The sequence below is a fragment of the Protopterus annectens genome, chromosome 4.part1 (genome assembly GCF_019279795.1).
Source record: "Protopterus annectens isolate FY-2018-M chromosome 4.part1, PAN1.0, whole genome shotgun sequence".
Lineage (NCBI taxonomy): Eukaryota > Metazoa > Chordata > Ceratodontiformes > Protopteridae > Protopterus > Protopterus annectens.
Genome location: NC_056734.1, coordinates 897,208,909 through 897,231,881, shown reverse-complemented (window position 1 = coordinate 897,231,881; position 22,973 = coordinate 897,208,909). Strand labels below are relative to the sequence as shown.

General features: G+C 39.4%; 1 protein-coding gene across 1 annotated transcript in view; it reads left to right on the top strand.

The window, feature by feature from the left end:
- The window catches only part of ECE2 (endothelin converting enzyme 2), a 1,144,316-nt gene that overhangs the window by 870,094 nt on the left and 251,249 nt on the right, over nucleotides 1-22,973 (top strand). The gene's annotated exons all lie outside the window — the stretch shown is intronic.

Genomic DNA, 22,973 nt, shown 5'->3' with positions numbered 1-22,973 from the left:
TATGTCTTGCGATTAAAAATAGTGTGAAATGAATTTTATGTTTGTTAAGAATTGCAGAAGATGTCTACTGAATTCTAAACACAGAATGTATGTGTGTGTGTGTGTGTGTGTGTGTGTGTGTGTGTGTGTGTGTGTGTGTGTGTGTGTGTGTGTGTGTCTGTCTCCAGGAAGTAATCACTTATGCTGTATCAAGTAACTCCCCAAACCTGACTGTAGGGATACAAGAGTACTAGATGTGCTATATAAACTAATACCTTAGATTGGTGCCTGCAGGACAGTATGCTACTATGTGGCATGTGCTGTACTTGCTAATATCTGTTGTTTTGTTGCATTTGTACTGCTTAGATAGGATGTAATGAGATATAAAGGAGTGCTGTCTTATTCGAAGCATGATGCCGTATCTGATAGTGTGTCTGTATACAGAAGTAGCAGCTGCCAAGGCAGGGTAGGAACATCCCTAGAGGATTTTATTTTATTAGTTTTTTCCAGTACGCATATTTTCCAGAGTACAATTTTCTTGAATAAGCAAAAGGCGAATGGCATAATCACAGAAATAGCATTTAAAATTGACATCATTTATATTCTCAAAAATGATAGTAAACATGTTTCTCACATAGACTCACACAGGTAAAGTAAATAGTGATCAACAGCAGCTTTAAAATATAGCATATACATTTAACGGTACAGAAAAGGCAAAAACACTCAGCAGGAAACACGTACTACAGCCTTTTCAGTGATGCAAGGTTTCTTCATACAACCATGAAGGGACATTGTGTAGTCCTTTAAGAAATTATGCCACATGATAGGGGATTTCTTTAAAAGTTGTGCATTTTGTTTTAATATTTCCAAGAAAATCTGCTTAATAATTGAATTCTAGCATTTAATATTTGTTTTATTTATCTAGTCTGTCAGCCAGACGTAATATACATATAAGTAATAATTCTGGGATAAATAAAAATGAACTGTGATAACCATTAGCCAACTAAACAGTTTACAGTTTTACTGCACTATTTCTACAGTTTTACTGCTCTATTTCTTAGATTTTTGAAGTTATAACAAAAAATTTAACTTTATCAGCAGCATTGGTCTGCATGCTCAGAAGATATCAAAAGTATCAGCATTTGATTTATATGTGCATGTTAAAAATAGTGTTGCTATTTTGCCTGTAAATACTAGTTTATGGGGCCAGGTAGGCATTTTGGAACAGCATTAGTTCTTGGTGATGTACAGATTTGGAATAAGGTAAGTTCCCATAAGCATTAATCCAATTTTAATTTATAACTGTCAAAAGTATTTATTTTTTAAAATTCTTTTTTTCAATCATGTATGAAAAAATCTCATTAAAAATCATACAGAGCAATGCAGTGCAATATGGCTTAACATAGATCAGCAGTTCTTGATAAGGTCCTAAAATGCATCTATGAAATGTTGACATTATTAACAACCAAGTATTATTGTCTAAAATCAGATATGAAAAAGCAATCTGCTCTATTAAGCTGCTATTTAAATTTGTTATCAAAAAGCATTTGTAGAAAAGATATTTTATAATGAATCAGAGAATATATCAAAGAAGGAAGATTAAGTGCCCACCACTACCAACTCACCTAGACATTATCATCTAAACTTACAACAAAAGAGACCTCGAGTGAAGAGGTAACATTAAAGAAGGATAACATGGGGCATATATACAGCCAGGAAAAATAATTCTGGAAACCTTAACCAGTGGGGAACAAATGTCTAAATGCTGCGACCTTCTGTTTTGGTGAATATCCCTTTTACTTCCTTTCATGGCTATTTGTCTTTCTGCTAAGCAAATGGTATACCAAATCTGCCAACATTCAGAAAAATGTGAAGGGGAGGATTCTTTACAATGTCTTGTAATGGCTGTCAGGGCTGTAAGGCCTTTGTCCATATATTTTTTGATTGGTGAGAGTCAAGAGAGGTTGCCGTAAAAAGTCAGACTTTCATCAGCTTCTCTTTCACCCTGAGGGAAAATTATTTCTCTTAGCAATTCAATCCAGCATTTTAAAATATAGGTGGCACTATGGTATTAGCAAATAGAGCAAATAGTATAATAAGGCAAATTCACTATTCAACTTGAGTGCCAAAGGCAAGTGACACTTATAGGTTCAAAGGTTCATAGGTTCATACTAGGCTATCTGCCCTAGGGCATTTATAAGCCTAGCCAGAGTGTGTTTGGCTTTCGGCACCCATTTTAAATTAATTTTGCTATGCCCTTTTTCGAGGTTAGTATACTGTGCCTCTGTCTAACAGTGACACAGAAGTGATACCTGGGGTAAACCTACGATCTCCCATCCACTCATCATGATTCCTCTTGAAGAGAATTAATGAGGGACTCTGCCTAACCTGGACTGGGATGTTATTCCAGAGTGAAGGGAGCCTCTGGGTTATGAATCTGTCCCTCCAGCATGTCCTATTTATTTCAGTGCTGAGGTTCAAGTCTCTCGAGCGCGTAGCTCGATGGGATTTGGATTTTCTGAGGTGCAGCATGTCCATTAATTCCGGGTTGGATATGGCTTTATACTTCAGGCACAGATCGCCTCTGAGCAGGCGGTATGCCACTGAGTAGAGCTGGAGTTTCTTTAACCGGGCAGCATATGGCATCTGTTTGAGCCCTTTGATCCTCTTGGTGAGGTACTTTTGGGGTCTTTCCAGTTGCTGCAGGTGTCTGGTAAGGTACATCCCAAAAGAGGCATTGTACTCAATTATGGGCCTGATGAGGGATGAGTAAAGAGGCACGATGACCTCCCCTGATCTAGATGTGAATCCCTTCATGATTAGTTGTTACCTGAACTTGTTACCTGAACAATCAAACAATGAAGCAACACACAAATTTCTTCAAGTTTTAGTGAGAATTTAGTGATAGCAATTTTTACTTAATTTCGGTTGTAGTCTCAGTTCTCCTGTTTAAGGAATTGAAATATTGTTGATAAAGTGCTTTTAAACAAACATTGTTTAATGCAGAAAACTGAAACTCATTTAATGGTTTATAATTAATTAAGGTGTTAGGGTTACGGGGAAGTGATTGATATAACATGAATTCTTTTAACATGCCAAGCTCTCTGAGGAGATTATAAGAGCCTGCAGTAAACATTTATTAAAAGGGGAGATTTTGTTACAAAATGTGAGTGAATTTCCTCATTGAAAGGAGTATACTTGGCATCACTTTCTGAACTATTTGTTAGGTATCTGATTTTCATTTTCTAAAGAGGGTATAATTTGCATTTAACTTGGGACTGGATTCAGGAAGGATCAGGTTATCATAGTGGAGAGGCTCAGCTGTCCAACAACTCTATCGTGATGTAGTGTAGCCATTATGATAAGAAGTTTTTATTCCCACCTATTATATATGACAGCTTTTTAAAATGTTTTTCTCCAGCATTTGTGTTACAGACATTCACTAATCTTTGGCAAGCTGATCTTTTATATGTTGTTTCTTGTCATCTTCATTTGAACCTATTTTTCATATTACAAGACTTTTTGTTTTATTGAAACCTTCAAAAAAACAAACACTCCGAGAATCTATTAACTTAAAACAACCACATAAGAATATGTACATCTTCAAATAATGAAGTTTAATCCTTCTGATAGGAACAATTGTCTCAGATCAACAGCTGCATGCACAAGCGCTACCTAACCTAAAATTAAGGTTATCATTGCCAAGGTGCATGTTACAGCCTGTACTCCTACTTGTACAAATTGCTGACTTTTCTTATATTTATTTCCCTCTCGGATGTGAAAAATAGCTTGTATGCTTTCAGAAAGCATTAATCTTTAGCCTTAAAAAGTGTACTGGCTGTCTTTAAATTATGCACTTTTCTAGTAAATGCATTGCTGTATTTAGGTACCAAGAAAACTTCTATCTCTTATTAATTTCCAGTAATTTCAAACTTTATTTTTACTGAGCTGCTTTCCCTTGTACCTTGCAATTTTATGATATCCTCAGCGAACAATGGCCACAGCGCTTGAGATTTATAGCCTGCAATTGTAGTCAGCTTATCTCCTTGGAAAAATAAGAACAGAATGTGTAGCTGCTCTCAGTTGCAGACTTCTCAACTCACAGTGGATATTTATTTCCTAAAGAAAAACTTTTAATTGCATTCACAGTGTCTTATTTTAAACCCCAGACACTTATACATACATACACACACACACACACACACACACACACACACACACACACACACACACACACACACACACACACACACACACACACACACACACGCACACATACACGCACACCTGCCTTTCTTCTCTTTTTCACATTGTAATGTTTACATTTCTTAAAACTAAAAAAGAAAAAAAGTACTTGTTTACTTTAGTATCATTTGACTTACAGCAATAACTGAAAATGCTTTAGTGTATAACATGTAGTTTATATCATGAAATATTTATAGAAATATTGTTAAGAACTTTTTTTGCTTTTAGTGCACTTCCAAACATTAATGACATAAAGTGGGGTATATGCCTTTCACTGCCCTCACAAGCTTAACATAATCAGCAAAAGTCCAGCCTTTCTCAGTCACTTTTTCTTGTAAAGCCATATGTCACAAATGTGATTGATGCTTTATAATCTCACATTTATTCATTAATTACAGTGTTGCTCATTTTCTTCATGTTTGTCTCCATCTCCCAGCCTCCAGATTCCATTTAAGTCCAAGGTATTCCTTATTCTTCTGGCCAAATCTTGTGTTTTTTTTTTCTGACTCTCAAGCATTTTCCTTTGGAGCATTAGAAAATGTTTCATTGACAAACTCTATTAGCATTATTGTCAGTGATGGCTCACTTTTTGTTGGTCATATTTTTGTATTTCTTCCCTAGCCTGTTCTTCATCAAAAAATACTTTGATTCTCCAAGAAAAATATTCTGAAGACAACTGGATACAGCAGCTTGAATCTCACACCTGCCTCTTGACATTCCCCAACTGCTGAAATAAATGTGATTCTCTTTTGCCTGCTGTATAGTGAATAATCATTTTACATAAACACTGTACTGTGTCCAGTTTTTAATACTTTTCCCTTCTGCCTCAGCTTTGTCAGAATCAACTCTTTCCACTGGTATGATTGCATCTTTACTTATACATGTCTTGGCTGCTTCCTTGTGGCCAGGTGTTGAGCATAAACATGATGAGCCATTTCAGTTAACAAATTCTGCTGTGGAATACCAGTCCAGTTGCTTATTTGTACTTTTGTAAAATGAATACAGTCTTTTCCTTGACAGTTTCTCTGGTAGCAGAAAATCTTGGTGTTTCTCTGCATGTTATGTCCTCTGACTCTACCATTTTTCTTGAAACAGCTCTTCTTGAACAGCCTCATACCCAACCAGCCTTATTGTCATTTTGCCTTCTAATTTTTGAATTTTTATCAGTTTCTTCCATTTTTCCAGCCATCTGTGATTGGAATTGATGTACTCCTTTGGTGTTTCATTTGTTTTAATCAGCTCTGAGCACATTTGATTTATTTTTCGTCTAAATTAGTGGAATGCATCTCATCTACCAAAGCTAGAGCTTGAACTTTTTTTTTTTTTTTTTGCTGAACAGCTGCAGGATTCTTCATAGTCAGTATTTTCTCTTCATTTTTTCTAGTTGATTTTCTTTCAGGCTGTCTAAATTTCTTCTTTACTGATATCCAAGCAGTATACTCACTATCCAGTAACAGAATTTTACTGAAAATGGCAGAATTACTAGCTCTTATCTGTTATTTTCTTTTTTCCACACTGAGACAGCTGAAGTTAAGTTGTTAATTAGTGTGCAGCCATCTTGGAGATTCCTGTAGCATACTCACTTTTATAGCAGAAGGCTGTGGGTTATAGTCCCACAACAAGTAGATGAGTTGCTGATACTGGAGTGCAACATAAGGAGATGCTGCACTACTGAGTGTGCCATCAGATGAGATTTTAAAACAAGGTCCCTTATTCTTGGTGAGTGTAAAAGATCTCATGGCACCTGTGATGACCCACCAGCGCCAACCAATATGTGAAGTGGATATCCCACCTCTGGACCAGTAATCAAGGAGCCTCAATCCTCACCATTGGCACCCGTGGGGGGACGTTCACTGGGAGGATAACAGGTACACACAGTATTTCCAGATGTAGCTGTCTGCATCAAGTGCAATTTCCTTCATAGCCACACAGAGACCACAGTCAGCCCAGGGTTGGTTTCTCATTCTTTCTCCAGATCCCTAATAAGACTCCCCACTGGCACAGCAATAGAGTTGAGATCTTAGCTGAGTGACCAAGCCAAGACTTCCAGCACCTTCTCTGTCCAACCAGTGCTTCTTGTCCCTATCCAAGCAGCTGATACACACACTGTATGAGATGTGATTTGCACACAAACACACACACACACACACACACACACACACACACACACACACACACACGGGAAAGGTTGGCACAAGTTTACTAGCTATGCCCCCTTCTGCCCAGACTATAAAACTAGTTATCACTGCGGCCAGTCACTCCTCGACAGCTACTTTGAGGCCCTTAATAAAGGGTGACAAATTTTTCTGTCTAGTATTAATATTAATACAAATGGTAGTGTGACCAAGAGCAAAGCTACTAGGAGTGGCACACACATTGTCACCTAGTAAATACACAAGTACTCTCAAAACATATATATCTGTATAAAGATCACCCACAATGAAAGGTTTAACTATATTAAGTAATAAAAGAACAAGAAAATACTAAGTATATATTCACAGTGACATCATACTTCAAAATATTTAAAATAACACTGCAGGGCAGGAACAGATAAATAAAGAAAAATAATATCTAAATAAAGCTTCACTATATTCCTGACTGTATCTAAGAGAATTACTATACCCTAAAAACTTACTAATACACAATTCCATCTGCCTTGCATCTATGCTCATGAAACTTTTTTCTGTAAGCTTCAGGTGTTAACTTAAAACATTCTAATAAACAATTTTAACTGTATTATAATTTAAGCAATCAGTATCAGACAATTTAGAAACAGCAGTTATAACTTTACCATGGATTAAGGGGTTCGGAACTGTACCTTGCGCCCTCAGTCAACATTATACTGTTTGCATGCTCTTTCAAAAATATGACTAAAACTATCAAAATGATCGTGCTCTTGGTATCGAGGAAAATGTTTCCTGAACTTTATTGCTTCTGGGGTTTGGTTACTCTCTTCCCCATTACCTCCATGACCCTGCAAGGAGTCAACACCTCCTTTTCATGTAGCCTCTGCCTCTCATTTTCTTCGGCTGCCAGATGTCTCATTCTCTCTGCTGATTCTAATTCCATTTGTTTTTTCTGCCACAGTCTCTCTGCTGATTCTAGTTCCAAACGTTTGGCCTCCAGTTCAAGTCTCTTTAACTCCAGATGGATTTTAAGTCCTCTGAGGAAAAGTTGAACTGTCCATTTTCTGAGAGCTGTACATCCCCAAGGCCAGTCTGGCTGTCTTCCTGGTTGCTGGTCTTTGATGCAGCTGTGAGTAAGGCTGCAATCATTTCCCCTTTAGTCAGGTTGGCATGCCCCAGTCCTTTGGCTTGGCATATCTCAGCCAACTGGTTCCTTGTCAGCTTGCCATAATTCTCTGCTGACATCCTTGCCTGCTCTCCCTGACTAACTAAGCTAACAAAAAAAAATAAAACTATTGTGATATGAAACTCTGAATGTCTGCTGTGTGGCTGCTTGAGAGTACAAACACCTTCTTTAGTGACCACTGTTTACAGGCTACAAGAGTTTAATATCCACACCACTGAATCCCAGTATGTGATGTGGTGATCCCAGCACCACCCATCGATATGTGATGTGGATACCCCACCAATACTCACCAATATGTGATGACCCACCACTGCCAATCGATATGTGACATGGATATCCCACTACTGGGCCAGTAATCAAGGAGTCTCAGTCCTCACCACTGGCACCTGTGGGGGGACGTTCACTGGGAGGATAATGGGTACACACAGTATTTGCAGATGCAGCTCTCTGCATCTAGTGCAATTTCCCTTAAGCACACACAGAGACCACAGTCAATCTGGGGCTGGTTTCTCACTTTTTCACCAGATCCCCAATAAGACTCTGCACTGGCACAGCTATAGAGTTGAGATATCAGCTGAGTGACCAAGCCAAGACCTCCAGCACCCTCTCTGTCCAACCAGTGCTTCCTGTTCTTGCCCAGTTAACTGACACACACACACACACACACACACACACACACACACACACACACACACACACACACACACTCTCTTTGAGATTTGATTTGCACACACACACACACACACACACACACACACACACCTGGGAAAGACTGGCATAGGTTGGTCAGATCCGACCACAAGCTAATCACCCTAGACATCCATATCCCACCCCCACCCCCAATTAGGGAAACCACCATAAAAAACGTCTCCAAAGCCAACTTCACACTTCTTAAGACAGAAGTGGCAAACTTCATGACACCCATACAGATGGACAATAGAGGTACGACTGCTGTATCCTACACAAATGCACTTTATAAGCACTTACACGAGTGCATGGATCATGCAATCCCTAATAGAACCAAGATGCTATCCTCCAAAAAAAGGAAGCCAATCTGGTGGTCCTCTGCCACAAACAAACTCTACAACAGAAGAAAGAAACTGTTGCAAAAAAGAGTAAAATCCCATGACTGGAGGAACTCCCTGGTCATCCTCAGTAAGAAGCTGACATCCCTCATAAAATCCTCCAAAGCTAGTTACGAAAACAAAATTGACACTGACTCTAAAGACCACCACAAAGCATTCTATAGCTATGTCAAGAATCTCAATGGCAACATTCAGATCTGCTCTGAGTTACAGCACAATGGCACTAAATATAAAAAAACAACTGATATTGCCAACATCCTGGGAGATAGGTTCCGTGCTAACTGTACCCCCTCTCACCCCCTAGATGGCCCATCTCTATACCGGAAGAATGTAAAGTTCATGTAATCATGGCTGCACAGGTAAAAAAACACACTCTCCAAAGCCAAGAACACAGCATCCATGGGACCTGACAATATCCCAGGCTGTGTTCTACATGAACTACAGAATGAACTGGCACCCTATCTAAGTACCATGTTCAATTATAGACTCACCTCAGGCTTTGTGCCCACTGAATGGTGCACCAAGACTGTTATCCCACTCCACAAAGGGGGAGCCATGACTGACCCCAGGAACTACCGCCCTATTAGCCTGATGAGCCTGGTCTGCAAGGCCATGGAACTTATCATCATGGAACTCATAAACAAAGACATTGGCAATCTCCAAACTCTGGCCCCTACCCAGTTTGGGTTTGTAAAAGGCAGATCATGTCTCCTAAACCTGATTGACTTCTTTGAAGCAGTCACCAAAGCCGTAGATGAGGGTAAGGTGGTTCACACAGATTATCCAGATCTCACAAAAGGCTTTCGACACCATCCCCCACTCTGGAATTATAGATAAGCTCACTAAACTAGGTATAAATCCCTATGTCACAAGATGGGTTGCCAAATGGCTCATGGACAGAACCCACACTGTGAAAGTAGCCGATTACAAATCCGACTTCAGACCAGTGACAAGTGGAGTACCACAGGGTTCAGTCCTGGGTCCTCTCCTGTTTGGTATCTACTTCTCTGAAGTACAGGCTAACACAGAAGGTCTTTGGCTAACAAAGTTTGCAGATGACTGCAAACTAGGAGCCATAATCGAAACTCCTAATGATGTGGACATACTACAAAAGGGCCTCACTGAGACAGATGCCTGGTGTCAAAGCCATGGCCTGAATCTCAATGCCAAAAAGTGTATTGTCATCCTCTTTGGTAAAAACTCTGTACCCATGAATTGCTACATAAGTGGTAGTCTATTTAACGCCGAAAGTGTGATAAGAGACCTTGGGACACAGGTGGACAGTAGTCTCTCCTTTGTTAATCACATCGCCACAGTGGTCAGGAAATCCTTCTACGTGGCACACCTCATCACAAAAGGTTTCTCATCCAGAAAAAAGAAGAGGCCATTGTTCCCCTCTGCTCATCACTCATTAGACCCATTATAGAGTACAACGCCCCTTTTGGTGTGTACCTCACAAGACATCTACAACAACTGGAAAGGCCGCAAAAATACCTCACAAAGAGGATTACTGGCCTCAAACAGATGCCTTACGCAGACCGTCTCAAAAAACTCCAACTTTACTCCGTCGCATATCGCCTATTCAGAGGTGATCTCTGCCTAACTTACAAAGCTATGTCAAACCCAGAGCTTTTGGACATGCTCCACTTAAAGAAATCCCAATTCCTCCGAGCTACACGCTCTAGGGACCTAAACCTTGTCACCACAATAAACAGAACATGCTGGAGGGATAGATTCCTGTCCCAGAGACTTCCCATACTCTGGAACAGACTACCTATCTAAGTCAAACAGAGCTCCTCATTAGCACTCTTCAAGAAAAATCTTGAAGATTGGATGGGTAATAGGAAATTCACCCCGGGGATCACTTCTGTGGTTCTGCTTGATAGGGGCACAGGAAAATAATTTTCTTGGGCGGCGAAAGCCAGGGTACCTTTTTGGCTAGGCTTGTATAGGCCCTAGGGCCAGTAGCTTAGTACCTACCTATGAACTGGACTATACTAGTTCAGAAAGGCAGGAAACAAGTATATATATATTTTTTTGTTTTGTTTTTTTTTCAGAAAATAAGGCAGATACAATAAAAAAAAAACACTTTAAATGCACAGAAATGGCTATCACACTTTAATGTGTAACATATAACAGTTAAACAGATTATTTAAACACAAAAATGACTTAGTTCAAGTGCAGGCAGCAAATAACTACAATATGTAGCAGAAACAACCTTTTTAAATCACAGAAACACTAGAACATTGGCGTTTTAGGCAGAATTAGTTAAAGACAGCAAGAAAATGCAGAAAAATGATACTTAATCACTCCAAATTCTCTCTTTTGTCTCTCTGCTGCTGTAGAACTCTACAGGACACCTGGCAGGCACTTGCTGAACTGGAATATAAGTGAAAAAAAACACACAAATATGGTTTTCATAGCAGGGAAATGAAAGAGAGAGAAATTAGCCCAAAATGGCCAATAAACTACTAACATCTTTCTTTTTTTCTGTTTTATTGTTTCATTGAATATTGTGTTAAAAATAGTACTGCATTTATCTGCTTATTTGTTCACTGAAAATTGTGAGCTCTCTCTGTGTCTGCAGTTAGTTTTCCCCACCCACTCTCTCTGTTCTTGTTTTGATATTAATCTTGGTGGCTTTGGAATTGACTGTCCCTCCTGTAAATTTGTGTTTGAACACTCCTCCTGGGCCCATCTCATTTGCTCACTCAACCGAGCACAGTGAGGTCATATTTTGATTTCAGACACTCCTACCATTCCCATCTGTTCAGCCCTATCCCAGCTCTATCCTAGTCTAGTCTCATTAGCTCATCCTGTCTAATACAGAGAGAACATCTGAGTAGGCATACCCACATAGGCCCTGAACTTATCTGATTGAAGACTGCTGAAACAGGGCTCAGTTCTGAGTTTTTTTACTGGTTAATTGGATAATTTGTTTAAATCAGTTTGCTTGTTTTCCATTGTTATATAAAAAAAATACAAATTTGCACTTTACCTGCTTTTACTGTATTTGTGTTTCTTCCTACTTTATTACCTTATTTTGCATTTGTCTGTTTTTAAAAGTACTCAGTTGTGTTTATTCTGCTGCATTTATTACTGCTTGGTAGTAATTGTAACTGTTATTCTGTCTTTTTGGTTAAAGCACTTGGGCTTTAGAACATGTGTTTTAAATTAAGGTTTGTGGTCTGCACTGTTGTGGCAGGACAGGTAGCTTACATCCTTCTAAGTTGGGAATTGCTGATTGAAGGCTCAGTGTCTGTTATTCAAAAAGTGTATTAGTTCTGGTTTAAACACTTGGGCTCCAGGCCAATTATTTTACATTAAGAAGGTTTGTGGTCTTCACTCTTGTGGGAGAAGAGGCTAGTTTCTGCCCTTCTGAGCTGGGAATTTCTGGCCAAAGGCTTACTGTGCCTGCTTATTTGAACTGTTTTTCTGATATTGGTGCACCTTGTCTGCTATAGCATAGACTAGATTCAGGATTGCTGAATCTAGCTTTGTTTGTATAACTTGAGCACGAATCCAGGCCATCTTTTCTGGAGAAGGTTCCTCTGCACTCTAGTGGCAGGAGTGTGCGGTTAGAACTTGTCTGATTGAAGACTGCTGGAACAGGGCTCAGTTTTGACTTGTTTTACTGGTTAATTGGATAATTTGTTTAAATCAGTTTGCTTGTTTTCCATTGTTATATAAAAAAAACAACCAAAAAAAATACAAATTTGCACTTTACCTGCTTTTACTGTATTTGTGTTTCTTCCTACTTTATTACCTTATTTTGAATTTGTCTGTTTTTTAAAAGTACTCAGTTGTGTTTATTCTGCTGCATTTATTACTGCTTGGTAGTAATTGTAACTGTTATTCTGTCTTTTGGTTAAAGCACTTGGACTTTAGACCATTTGTTTTAAATTAAGGTTTGTGGTCTGCACTGTTGTGGCAGGACAGGTAGCTTACATCCTTCTAAGTTGGGAATTGCTGATTGAAGGCTCAGTGTCTGTTATTCTAAAAGTGCATTAGTTCTGGTTTAAACACTTGGGCTCCAGGCCAATTATTTTACATTAAGAAGGTTTGTGGTCTTCACTCTTGTGGGGGAAGAGGCTAGTTTCTGCCCTTCTGAGCTGGGAATTTCTGGCCAAAGGCTTACTGTGCCTGCTTATTTGAACTGTTTTTCTGATATTGGTGCACCTTGACTGCTATAGCATAGACTAGATTCAGGCCTGCTGAATCTAGCTTTGTTTGTATAACTTGAGCACTAAGCCAGGCCATCTTTTCTGGAGAAGGTTCCTCTGCACTCTAGTGGCAGGAGTGTGCGGTTAGAACTTGTCTGATTGAAGACTGCTGGAACAGGGCTCAGTTTTGAGTTGTTTTGCTGGTTAATTGGGTAATTTGTTTAAATCAGTTTGCTAGTTTTCTGTTGTTATAAAAATTGTACTTTATTCATCTGCTTTTACCGTAATTGTGTTTCTTCCTACTTTATTACCTTATTTTGGCTTATTAACTCAAATAACTCTTCTCTTAGCTCATTTTTTTTCCAAACTGAGGGCACATCCCTTTTTTTTCAATTTCCTGCGAACATTCTATTGAAAGTTCTGTAGCATCTTCCTGTGGCACCTTCTCTTCAATTTCATCCTGTGCTATCCGTTGTTCTGTCATATGGGAACTCACTGGCCTATCACTCCTCAATATTGACTGCGTCAGAGTTACCACAGTTTCCTGTTCCTTCCCTTGCTGTCTAGTTTCAATTCAAGTGAGCATGTATACTGGTTTCGTGTGGAAGACTCCAAAGTATCTTGGTATGGCACCTGACTAATTGCTTCCTGTTCCACTGGTTTCCTCTTAATTTGGATATCCATTCATCTATCCTGTTGTGGCGCTTTTTGCATTAGATTTTTGCACTGAATCCTTCACTTTGCAGCTACTCCATAACCTCAGTTTGTATTTCTTTATCTTCTCCATTATTAATCTCCTTTTCTACTTTTCCTCTTTGTCTTCTTATTTTTTTTGTATTGTAAAGTTTTCCATATCCGGATTCCTTTTCCTGTATTTCTCTTCAAATATGTTTGGTGCTGCTCTTTTTGTACTGGTTAGTTTTGCTTTCTCCTTTGCATAAATATTACACCACATTAAATCTCTTTTTCTTTCTCATGTCCATATTTTTTTTTCAGATGCCTCCTGATCTTCCTGCTTCTCCATACTTTGTGGACTCACTCCATCATGCTGTGATGTAGTCTGTGTTAGATCTACATTAAATCCTTCACTTTGCAGGCACTCCATAACTTCAACTTCTATTTTTTTAACATATACTTTACTAATCTTCTTTTCTATGTCCCATCTTTATGATATTATTTTTTTATTGTGAAATTTTCCATATCTAAATGCCTTTGCCTGTATTTCTCTTTGAATATCTTTGGGGTTGCCTTCTTTATATTGATTAATTTGGCTTTTTCCTTTGTATACATATTGCACCATATCACATCTCTCTTTCTTTCCCATGTCTATATTTCCTTTTTATACTTTTCAAAAATATTTAGGTTTTGTTGTTTACATTTTTGCACTTCCTCAGATGCTTCTTTTTCCAACTAGATCAAAGTTTCTTGATCTATATACTGTTTTTCAAAAAGCTGTTGTATTAATGAATGCAAATTTTCACTGGAAGCTTCTGACAGTTTTTCCTTTTAAAGTATTTTTCTTTCCTCTGATTTCTTTCTTAATATTTTTGTATATCTTGTGTCTGTAAATTCTGTGCTTTTTGCATAATAGTAACACTACATAATTTCTTTCTTATCCTCAGTAGTACACTCTATCATCTTTATGGTTCTTCATTGGCCTATCAGTTTCTGTGATTTTTGTGGACTGCTACTTCCTTCTACAACAGAGGGGACATCCTCCCCTTGGGCCTGGCCTAGCCCCAAGGTAGGAATGTTTTCATATTTTGAGGATCCTACACTGTCAGAAAATCAATACTATTTTTAGAAAATACAGGTTTAACACTTAAGAAAGTAGTAGTGGAGTTCAGAAAATTAAAAAAAAACTCATATAATATATCTAAATTACCATACTCTAACAAAACATATCATCAACAAAACATTTTTAAAAACCTAATATTAGAAAATATGTACCCTCAGAATCAAAAATTTCTCTGGAATAAGGTCACCATATATGTGAGGCAGAGCTCCTCACTGGCGCTCTTCAAGAGGAATCTTGATGAGTGGATGGGAAACAGGAAATTCACCCCGGTAATCACTTCTGTGGCCCTGATCGACAGGGGCGCAGGTAACTGAACCACTTGGGAGGGAGGTGATAGCATAAATTTTTTGGCTAGGCTTAATTATGCCCTAGGGCTAATAGCTTAGTACCTACCTATGAATCGATGAACCTAAAAATAAAATTTTCTTCCTATATAGAAAGAGATATGTTAACATAGGTATTAGCTGTTGACGTACCCATCGCAACTCCTTCAATTTGATGGTAACACTGTTCATTAAACATAAATACATTGTTGCAAAGCACTAAATCTAACAATAAACAAAGAGATTCTATTACATTACTTGATTTAGATGTATACTTGCAAAGATGTTGCCTAACGACTTAAATCCCAAAGTCATTAGGGATGAAAGTAACAAAGATACTGCGGTGGTGGTGCTGCAGTAGCGTTGTTGCCTCACAGTAAGACGCTGTCCGGTTCGTTTCTCAGCTAGAGTGTCTTCTGTGTGGAGACATGCGTGAATGGACATACCTTCGTTGAAGGTTGTGCGTCAGAGCTGGCAACTCGACACATAAAAATCTGCTGCCAATCATTAGCGGACCAGAGTTCCACTGTGGCGACCCCTAACCCGGAAAAGCCGAAAGACACAACAACAACATCTAAAGTAACAAAGATTTAATTATCAAAATCTATCTGTTGCAGATGTTCTTTTAGATTTGCTTGCCAAGAATATAATTCTGAGACAAAATCTCTAGTACCTTAATATAACTTTTAATATATTTAAGAGTGGGATTAAGTGCATTTTCTAAAAAGATAGACATAACTGTGTCACCCAGCCAGCACCAGAAACTATAGGTGTGGTTGGAGGAGAGACTAGATTCTTATGAATTTTTGGTAGTCCATAGATAACTGGAATAACTGGACTGGTGACATCCATAAACATGTAATCATCCAAAGCAATGGAATTAGTAATTTGAAAATCATATAAATAGGACTTACATTTATAAATAAGTTTTTTTACATAAACATAATCTACAACATGAAATGTATTAGTGTCAGATAACAATTGCAACATGTTAGCATTATAGTCTTCTCTGTCTATAATCAGTATAGCTCCCCCCTTATCAGCTTGCTTTATTATAATTTTGTCATTACTTTGTAGATGTTTCAGTGCCAAAACTCATCATTGGAAATATTATAATATTTAACATGCTAGGCATTATTAAATAATTTATACTTTTTTTTCACACATACTTTAAATGCTGTCACTATAGGCTGACTGTGAAACAATCAAAGTCAGCAGAGGCAAAAACCAAACATGTACAACATAAACTACATTAGCTGCTAGAAGGATGAGCTGTAAGGTTCTTGTAAAAACTTTTATCCACAAATGAGCATTTTCATTCATGTGACAGTAATGAAGTTCTTCAGATAAGTTTAAAAAAACAGAAGGCAGGTTTTTAAATAATGCCCAAAATGATCATCTGATCTAATGATGATGTCATTAAACCCTCCCATTTACATTTCTTAAAGTGCCAAAGTGCTGTAAAAGTGCTAAAGTGTATAAAAACGGTAATCTAAAAGTTTGAGATTATTCATTCACTAAACGTTTTAAAATGCACTGAATGTTGTTGTTGTGTCTTTTGGCTTTTCCTGGTTAGGGGTCGCCACAGCAGAACTCCGCTAATAATTGGCAGTTGATTTTTATGTGCTGAGTTGCCAGCCCTAACGCACAACCTTCAACAAAGGTACGCCCATTCACGCATGTCTCCACAGTAGACGCTCTAGCTGAGAATGGAACGGGACAACGTCTTGCTGTGAGGTGACAACGCTTTAAAATGCACTGAATAAATACACATATTAAAAATATACATTAAAACATATATATTAAAAATAACACAACCAAAAGAGTAAAAATAAAATTATTAAAAATATAAATTCTCATTCAGATTATTGACATGTAAACATGCCCAAATGGAAACAATAATTAAAGGTGGTTTGTCTGGTTAAAGCTTTATGGTTAAAAATATAACTGATCAATCAATAATCATTCAACCCTGGCCAGTTGCAAGCATTTAAAAGCAGCTACCAAAATAATTATTTTTCTTCTAAATATTATGTTGTCTACCTTGCTATAGTGTCCATATTCAAGCTTTCTAAACTACTTCTCCTGTTGGGACCTTGATATTGTCTTTGCACCCTCGTATTCCATGCCCTTTCGATACTCCGTTCCCTTCCTACTAAAGGGTTATTTCAATTCACAACCTTTTCTGGTAGCTGCATAGAGACACAGAAAGGGGGCTAAATGCTGGTATCAATTGCCACAATCTGTACTGCAGTTATTTTAAAAGGCAGTACCTGCCTGGTGCTGATGGTTTGAGAACAGCCCAGGGCCCAAGATACACTTATCCACTACTGGCCAGATGCATTTTTAATGAATGTGAGTTTTCAGGTAAGAGAGGTTTACAGTAGCTCATGCTAAGTCTTTTTTCAATATGACGCTATTTCTTTTTTAGCCATTGGTGCTTATGTTAAGAAATTTGAAATAAAAGTGCACTTATATCTATCTCAAATAACATTCCTGAAATACACTCCCTGACCCAACAAGCCCTACTATCCACTGAACAATGGCTGTCTCACAACCTATTGATCCTAAATCCCAAAAATACCAAACTCCTACTTTTCCTTCCCTGTTGTCTTTCTCATCACAAAACCTCCTTTTTTATTACATCTTCTAACAATGCAACTATCCAACCTGAAACCCACACAAAACTCCTAGGGGTCATTATCAATGACGAACTACAGTTCAACCTACACATACTTCAGTGTATAAAAAAAAAAAAAAAAAAAAAAAAACAGAAGCTAGGTCTGTTATAGCGGAATAAAAAAATTCCTAACCCCTGAATCTAAACTTACCCTGGGCCAGGCATTCCTCCTCGCCTCCCTCTTATATACCGCCCCAGTTCTTACCAATATCCAGGCCTCCACTCTAAAGAAACTCCAACAGACTTACCATAAAATAGCCAGATTCATTACTAACTCCCCATACAACTCACACCATTGCATTTCTTTAAACTCTCTTCAATGGCTTGAACTTTCCCAATTTCTGCTATCGTATCAATTTCATATGCTACACTCTATTCTTTATAAACCCTCCTTCTGTCCATCTCTATCTTCCTTAGTCTCCATCTATATCCCGTCCTGGACCCTCCATACTTCTAACCAACAATTACTTGATGTCTACCACCCAAAAAGGTCAGTAGGCAAACTACTCTACAAACGCTCCCTTGCCCATGCTTGGAACAAACTTCCCCTTGACTTACGTTCAGTCTCCCACACCTCACACTTTAAAAATGAACTAAAAGCTTATTTTCTCAATTCCAGGACCTGCCCTTACCATGATTCCACCTAGATTTCCTTCCCTTTATGTACCCTCAAAAGGACCATACTTAGTACCTCATTATACCTCTCTCTCCAATGTGTCTACTATGCATTTGCATAATTTTATACAAACAAAACATTTTTATTGTTGACGTATTGAACTATATCAATGTAAAATTATGTTACTAAGCTTCTTTTTAATGCAACTTTAACTTTATGCATGTATCCCAACATATGTGAATCGTTTTGCTATAACTACTATTATATCAATATTATTTAAAATTGTACTTGTTTAAAAATGTACTGCTGGAGCTTTTCTCCTCGGGTCTCTTCTGAAAATGGGCCACAAGCTCAGTTGGACAAACCCGGCTAACAAATGTCAATAAATAAATAAATAATAATAATAATTTGTAATTTTAGCCATTTTGGGCTGATTTCTATCCCTTTCAACTTTCTGACTTAAAAACGTGCGTGTTTGCACATTTTTCACATCGTGCAGCACAGCAGGGCTACGGTTAAACTATTCCAGGTGCCAGAAAGTCTGCTCTTCAAATTTTCCCTTAGAACTAGCTGGTTTCTCAGTAGTAGCACTAAAATCTGAACCCCTGTGACTAGCACTTGCTCTAGAACCTGGTGGAAAGCAGTAAAAAGCCTTAAACTGATACAAGCACTCAGCTCTTCTTGTCAATAAGGAGAAATTAATTGTAGGCACTAAGCAGCCTATAATTGCAAAGTACCTTGCAAAGGTAAGGGAAAACAGCACCTAAACAGGTATGTCCAAGGGTCAGCTTCCAGTGATTTCTCCTGTCCACCTGGTGAATCTGGGCATACTGGGGCAATGCAGCAACTGCCTCATGTACACAGACAACCCTTCCTCCTACTACCCAACACTACAACCTACGAGAGATGCACTTACATAGCCAAACTGGAAGCAAAGCACTCTCCAGCCAAGATTGTATTAGACAGTCAAGAGGAGAAGATTAACACCTGCACTACACCTCTAGCAACACATAACCCTTCAAAACCCACACCATCAACACCCACACATAGCAACACTAAACCCACATATGCGGAGGCCCTTAACATTAACCTGCCCAAGCAACAAGGAACTTTGAAGTTGAAACGCAAACAAATACCAGTCACAGTCAAAGTGACACAAAGCTCACAACACCAGTATGCCACCCAACAACAGCCCCTAAGGCAAGACAATGTACCCAATACTTTAGTCATAGGCAGGGTTGCCAGATTTCCGACTGGCCAGGTAGAGACAAAAAAAAGGTCTTTCATGCTAAGTGAAGACCAAAAAAAAAGGAGTTTATTGATTTTTGATTGGCCTGTATGCCGGTAGACGATCCAGTCAAAAAAATTGCAAAACGGAGCTACTTGTGTTTAATACAGAACTGCCTGATGTTCCACATTAAACACAAGTAACTCCATGTTTAGCGGTTTTTGATTGGTCCATATGTGGGTATATGGGACAATCAAAAAAAATGGAGGCTGCTTTGCCAGGATTTAAACTGGCAGTGCGGAACTCGGGATCAGGCTGCTGATCCCGGGCCAATCCCGCTCAAATAGGGACATCTGGCAACCTGGTCATAGGTGACTCTATAGCCAGGCACACTGATGTCCCACTCACCAGGCTGAACAAGGAGAAAATTGCAGTCAGCTGCCTGTCGGGTGCCAGGATCCATCATATAATGCATGCACTCAGGTCATGCCACAACAAGTACAAATATGACTCTGTCATTGTCCATGTCGGAGTGAATGACTTGAGACGTACCTCCCTGGACTACTTGAAAAGAGACATGGAAGAGCCCTTGGATCATGTGGCCCAGGCAGGTATGACCCTAGCCCTGAGTAGCATCCTGCCTTCGCCCAGAATGATACTACAGTATAAGGACAAAATGATTGACTTAATTAATTGGCTAAGCTTCTGGTGTCATTCAAAGGGGATCCAGTATCTGTCTGCCTGGGATGACATGATCGACAAACCACGATGCTTTGCCAGAGATGGTCTGCACCTGTCACCTCTGGGATTCAGGTTACTGGCTAAAGCTCTTGCCATTCCTATAGTGCCTTTTTTAGGCAAACTTCAAAGGACAAAACCACCACCATAACAGATACAAGCATGCAAAATCTGAAGGTAATGCTCCTCAGTGCTAGAAGTCTAAACCTCAAAACGCACTCTCTCGAGGCACTCCTAAAAATGGAGAACATAGATATCTGTGCAGTAGCTGAGACCTGGTTCAAGGCTCCAGAGAACCCCTGCAATACCAGGCTACAACTCTTACCACACTTTTCTGCCACCAAACCAAGACCGAAACACTAAAGATGGAGGAGTGTCCATATTCACCAAGGATATTCACACCTCCAGGCTAGTTGCCCAACATAATGCATCTGAAATTCTCCAAGTGCAACTAACACTAGGTAAGACTGCAATCCAAATTGCAGCTTGCTACAGATCCCCCACCATGCCCCAAGATTCTCAGTACACCTTTCTAAACATACTGGAAAATATTAAGATACAACCAAACACCCTAATACTGGGTGATTTCAACTATCCTGCCATTAACTGGGAAAACTACTTGGGTACCAACACCTTTTCCCAATGGTTCTTAGAATTCATAAATTCCAATGCCCTGGATCAACTAATCCATTGTCCCACCAGGGGCTCCAATATCCTGACCTGGTCATTACCAACATGGGAGATAGATGCTCCACACCAGTGGTCATCCCCTCATTGGTCAGATCTGACCATAAGCAAATCACCCTTGACATCCACATCTCACCCCCACCCCCCCAGTAAGGAAACCTCCATAAAAAACTTCTCCAAAGCCAACTTAATGCTGACAAACTTCATGACACCCATGCAGATGGGAGCTGAAAGTTCGACTGCTGAATCCTACACTAAGGCACTGTACGAGCACATCCATTTGTGCATGAATCATGCCATCCCAAATAGAACCAAGATGCTCTCCTCCAAAAAAGGAAGCCAATCTGGTGGTCCCCTGCCATAAACAAACTATACAACAGAAGAAAGAAACTGTTGCAGAAAAGACAAAAATCCTAGGATGTAAAAAACTCCCTTACCAGCCTCAGTAAGAAGCTGAGATCCCTCATAAAATCCTCCAAAGCTAATTACGACAATAAAATTGCCAAAGATTCCAAAGACAATCACAAGGCATTCTATAGTTATGTCAAGAATCTAAATGGCAATGCTCAGATATACTCTGAGCTACAACAGAATGGCATTAAATATACTGATCCCAAGGATATTGCCAAATCCTGGCGGATCAATTTAGTGCCAAATTCACCACCCTTTCACCCCCTAAAGGGCCCATCTCAGTACCAAAAGATTGCCAAATTCTGGTAATCACAGCCACACAGGTAGAAACTGTACTCTCCAAAGCTAAGAATACAGCATCCATGGGACCAGATGACATCCCGGGCTGTGTACTACATGAACTACAAAATGAACTGGCACCTCACTTAAGTGTCATGTTTAATCATAGCCTCACCTCAGGATTCGTGCCCACTGAGTGGCGCACAGCTACAGTTATCCCACTCCACAAGGGGGGATCCACCTTGGATCCTGGGAACTACCGTCCCATCAGTCTGACGAGCCTGATCTGAAAGGGCATGAAACACATTATCATGGAACTTATAAACAAAAACACTGGTAACCTTCAAACACTGGACCCCACCCACTTTGGGTTCATGAAGGACTGATCTTGTCTCCAGAACCTGATTGACTTCTTCGAATCAGTCTCCAGAGCTGTGGATGAGGGTAAGGCGATCCACACAGCCTATCTGGACTTTGCCAAGGCCTTCAGCACCATCCCCCACTCTGCAATCATAGGTAAACTTACTTAGCTGGGCATAAATCCTTACGTCACTCGATGGGTTGCCAACTGGCTTACTGACAGAACCCAGACTGTAAAAGTAGCCGACTCCAAATCCAGCTCCAGACAAGTGACAAGTGGAGTACCTCAGGGTTCAGTCCTGGGGCCACTCTTGTTTGGCATCTACGTCTCTGAAGTACAGGCCAACATTAAGGGACTCTAGCTAAGAAAGTTTGAAAATGACTGCAAACTGGGGGCCATTATAATCCCCAAATGATGTGGATATTCTACAAAAGGGCCTTACAGAAACAGATGCTTGGTGCCAGAGCCATGGGCTCAAGCTTAATGCCAAGAAATGTAGAGTTATCCCCTTTTGGAAAAACCATGTATCCATGAATTACCACATAGGTCACAGTACACTAAACACCGAAAGTGTGATGAGAGACTTGGGGACACAGGTGGACAGTGGTCTCACCTTCGATAACCACATCACCGCAGCAGTCAGGAAATCCTTCTATGTGGCACATCTCATCACTAAGTGCTTTTCATCCAGAAAAAAAGAGGTCATTGTCCCACTGTACTCATCCCTCATTAGACCTGTTATAGAATACAACGCCCCATTTGATATGTACCACACAAGACATCTACAACAGCTGGAAAGGCCGCAGAAATAGCTCACTAAAAGAATCACAGGCCTAAAGCAGATGCCCTATGCTGACTGTCTAAAAAAACTCCAGCTATATTCTGTGGCATATCGTCTACTCAGGCGCGATCTGTGCTTAACATACAAGGCCATGTCAAACCCTGAGCTGTTGCACATGCTCCACTTAAAGAAATCCCAATCCCTCAGAGCCACATGCTCCAGGGATCTAAACCTTCCTGACCCAGAGACTCCCCATACTCTGGAATAGACTGCCCATACATGTCAAG